Below are 4910 nucleotides of genomic sequence, written 5' to 3' on the forward strand. Positions count from 1 at the left end.
TCAGTGATAAGACATCATCAATATACCTGAAAGTAAAATTAAAGCATTTTGCAAGGTGCTTCTTTTTTTTTTTTTTTGTCTTTCAGAAGGTTTTAAATGAGTTCTGCTTCATACGATTATAAAATCAAGTCGGCCATAAGGTGTGCACAATAAGTACCCATTGGAATATTGACTGTCTGTTGAAATATCAATCCTCCAAACTCAACAAATATGTTGTTCGTTAAAAAGTCCAGCATTTTGATCTTATCATCTTCATCGTATTTATGATAGAATCAGTATGTGGTTCTTCACAAAATAAGAATTATTATAACCCAAAACAAGAAATGTATATCTACGATTCCCATTTCTATAGAAAAAGCTCTGTTTAATGAGATGGTGAAGTCGATCCTTCAATTTAGCATGGGGAATAGTAGTGTAAAGCGTAGAAAAATCAAAGGTCTAAATATTGCTGCAACATTGCAGAGATTGTGATCTAAAATTTAGCATTAGAACTTTGTTTTATTCGTTTTATTTGACAGATGATTTCTACTGTTCCTTTGGTATATTCTGCTTTATATTTTTATATTGTTATAACAAATTCTTTACAAAGACACACTACATGTAATGCATTTGTCATTGAAAACAACAACAAAGCAAAATGACAGTTTGATCAATATACAGTTTACGATGAGAAATCAGAAAGTAACGTTCTTGATAAAAGGCAAAATAACAAACATACCGAGCTCCAAGTAAAATTCAAAACGGAAAGTCCTTTGTCAATTGTCAAATGTCAATGTCAACAGCTCAAACACAACGACCGAAGTGAAATAGCTGTCATAATCCTGAATTAGTACAGGCGTTTCCTCATGTAGAAAATGGCTGACTAAACCTGGTTTTATAGCTAACAAATCCACTCATTAATATGACAGTTGCGTATTATTCAATTATATTCATAACAATAAGTGAGCAAAACAAACAAATGTCAAAAACTGGGATACAGGCTTGATAAATGAGTCCAATACAAACAGACATATCATGGCAAAAATAACAACAGCGAATGGAAAAACAACACATAGAAACCATAAAACTAAGCAATACTTACTCCACCCACAAGTATAAACTGATGGTGCTCCAGATGATTCATCTTACGTTTCAAATGTGTTTTAAAATTTTTTGTTGGACCTAACACTGGATTCTACCTATCTTTGTTGAAATACATTTGAGAAAATCTCTTTAGGACGAAATTTCTGTTAGGCAATTTGGTGAGCCAGAAAATGTGAATTTTGCCCAATTGAGTTAATTACTAAATGAATGAAAGTTTTAAACGTTTCGAATTGTGATATTCATTTATCATTAGATTCGAAACAACATAAAAAATACCAATTTTTCTGAACCAGATGCGCATTTTGACAATCAATGTCTCTTCTGTGATGCTCGAAGTCAAAACATTTGAAAATCCAAAGCTGATTAAAAAGAAAGACAGTCGGTTCGACCTTTCAGTGTTTAAGATTTTACAGGATAATCACAAAATGACGTAAGAGTTACACCGCTTTGTGCGGAATAACATTTTATTCGTAACTTGAGATTGATATACTAGTATATAAATGTATTTAGTGATTTTGAAGATGTCTCACATTTGAAAATCAATAAACTAAACAAACGATCGAAGATGTCATTTTCATCAATAATAGAAATGTGTGTTGGAATCAAACTACCCAACTGAATTAATATATAATATATAGCAAGTGCACTATTTGTATAATATCTACTTTAATATATTTGATATTGGATTGTTAAATAAATTTTTAAAAAATGGAATTTTTTCTTGACGAGGAAACTAGAATTCATTGTTTCACTTTCATTCAAAAGACACAAAATTGTAAAAGATGAAGTCAATGTTAACATTGATATTGAAAATGATCAATAAAATGGTACTATAAATGTACTGTAACAAATATGTGCCTCTAGTAATAACTAAATATGTATATGTATTTCCTTTGATTGTTTACTGATCAAATATAAGGAAGAAGAAATGTTTTAATATTTAAAAATGCAAAGGACTTGATTGTGGAAGGTGGTGATTGTTTATTTTACCTCAAACCTGAAATTTACATTCGATGTAAGCATAACAAGACAATGTGTCGCCCTGTAACGTTATCGCAATGATGAAAATATGTATATTAGAAAATTATAGATAGAGGGTTGCTACTCACAAGGAAGCTATTAAACCAAGAGTTCAAAGTGGTGAAGTTGAAATCATCCCTTCGTAAATTTTACGGACGCCTTCACGAGTTGGTTGACCGTTATGGAATATCCGTTTCTTAGATGATTACGGATATGTTCCAAATTTCGTATTACAATCCCGTCCCCTTTCCCAAAATGTGACCTACTGAATAAGACTTATTACCGGGTTTGTACTATCATGACCAACACGACGGGTGCCACGTTTTTTTGCGGGGTTCTTGTTGCTAAGTCTTTAGTTATCTATTTAGTGTTTGTGTTCTGTGTACTATTGTTTGTCTGTTTGTCTTTTTCTGGAGTTGGCAGCAGCAACCCTCTATCAAGGAAGTCAAGATAGGAAATACAAGCCCTGGAATATCGTATTAAATGGGAGATATATACTCCGTATGCAGGATCTGAAAATATTTTTGATAGTTATATTACTTGATCAGTTCATTTGTAGGAACTTTACATTATGCATAAAAAGATTAAGCCTTTGAGGTGGATTATCAATAAGTTTACATTTAGTACCAATGTAACTGGAAATTTTGTTATATCACTTAAAATTGTTATTCGGAAAATATCGTTTCTAAAAATACTGAACAATCGAGACCATGACCTGCAGATGATTTGAGTCTTACATATACAAAATAATTGCGTCATTTATTTTTTAGTTGTTGAGAGACTTTGAAACAAATTACTCTTCTGCAATCGCACAGGAAGAAAAGTAGAGTACATCAATTTTTAGAAGCCATGTCACTGGAAATTTTCAGAAATTTGTAACTTGATAAATACTGTATTTTTTAAATCCTAATCATTAGGGACTTGAATTGTAAGTGGATTGAGCTAAAACAGTCTGTAAGTATCCCTTTTATCTTACAAACTACTGAAGACTTTAAAGTACTATTCAACAACCGCCCATACGGGATAGCCCAAACAGTCAAATTCGCCTACGGAGATGGACGCTAATTGATGCGATAGAAAAAAAACAATTGGTCACTCTTAGCGGTAGCAGAGCTCGGAAAAATAGTCAATTTATGTAAACATGAATTTTACACATTGTGACATGGATAGAGTGTTTTCTCATTGGCCCTTATGCCACATCTTCTTATTTCTAAATAAATTTTTTTTCCATTATTTTGAAATAATGTGGTTTGGTAATACATTAAAAATATTATTTTTATTCAAAGACATCACAGTAAGTCTTTTTCTCTGATCATTTTGCTGTTATATATGAATATTTTAATTAGACATTAAGCTCTGAATATCACATCATTGCCCTATATTTTGATGTCAATTGTGAGATGCTGGATTAGAAATTATGACTCTGATAAAGACTTAAAATAGGATTTTGTATTTCTATTGTTGCTTTGTTGTCACTTTGGGTGATTTCCTCTTGTCTTAAAACTATTGTATATTCTAAAACTGTATCGCTTAAGTGAAACAAACCAAAAATCATGTATACAAGCACAATATTTGAAATCACTTTGACGTTATTATCAGATCCTTAGTCCTAAAGTATCAAATTTGAATGTTGTATAGTTACAAATCTAAAATACCTGAAGTTTATTCAAAATATTACAGTTGTGATGCCAGATATAATTCTTATCAACCCGCCTTTTTATTCTCTTGTGTGTTTAAGTTCCCTCCAAATGTAGTAAAAAAACATTCAACTAATCAATAACAGATCTTCAATCCATCCCAATCACCAAAAGAAAAGGAAACAAGAAACTCTTGTTGTCATAGACAGGTTGTTTGTGTATGGTCACATTTGTTACATAGCTAAACAAGCAATGCAACAGCAATACATAAGTAAAAACAGTAGCTATGGGACAATATGAATATCAGAAAAAAAGACGATAAAACATGAAATTATCTAGAAAATAAATCACTGCATATGTATTACTCACCTGAACGTTTGACAATTGGATAGCATCGTATACCTTTACGGGATCGTTTTAAATATATTCGGTACAAAAATCCCAATTGGAAAATCGCTTGTAGTCTATATATATATATTTAATCAGAGGGTATTGACATCTACTATTTTTTTGTAAGAAAGCAAGCATATAAAACCAGTATAAAAAATTCATCATAGTAAAGTTAAATGTGTTGTTATGTTTTTTTCATTTTTGCCTTGTATGCATTTTAGAATACTCTGCATTCTATTGCTAGATATAAATCCAGGTTTAATCCACCACTTTCTACATACAGAAATGCCTGTACCAAGTCAGGAATATGACAGTTGTTTTCCATTCGTTTGATGTGTTTGGGCTTTTTATTTTGCCATTTGATAAGGGACTTTCAGTTTTAAATTTTCCTTGGAGTTCGGTATTTTTGTTATTAAACTTTTTATCAACTCTTTTTTTACAGGCGAAGTTTCACTTTAATCAACCATGGCACGTAATAAATCTGAAACAACAGTGTACCATCACACTAGTAAAGCGGGAGCACGTGCAATACTGAAATCAGGTCGCATAAAGCAATCGGATAGCAGGAAGGGCGACGCACTCTTTGGTAAGGGGACATATGTGACAAAAATGGGACCACAAAGATCAAAAGACAAGATTGCAAAGAACAATTACGACGGTGCAACAAACTATTGGGAACATCACAGAGATAAGGGTAAAACTGATGTAGCGCTGGAAATTAAAATGCCGAGAAATAGAATAACTTCTATAAAGGCAACTAGACGGGATATCTACAAGATA

General features: G+C 31.9%; 1 long non-coding RNA gene across 1 annotated transcript; it reads right to left on the reverse strand.

The window, feature by feature from the left end:
- Nucleotides 1-3010: 3010 nt before the first annotated feature.
- LOC127718441 (uncharacterized) lies at nucleotides 3011-4709 on the reverse strand. Its single transcript, XR_007989834.1, has 2 exons — nucleotides 4571-4709; nucleotides 3011-3055 (listed from the first exon to the last, which is right to left on the reverse strand). It is a non-coding gene; the product is annotated as an uncharacterized LOC127718441 (long non-coding RNA).
- Nucleotides 4710-4910: the final 201 nt, after the last annotated feature.

This window comes from Mytilus californianus, unplaced genomic scaffold (genome assembly GCF_021869535.1).
Source record: "Mytilus californianus isolate M0D057914Y unplaced genomic scaffold, xbMytCali1.0.p SCAF_10, whole genome shotgun sequence".
NCBI lineage: Eukaryota > Metazoa > Mollusca > Bivalvia > Mytilida > Mytilidae > Mytilus > Mytilus californianus.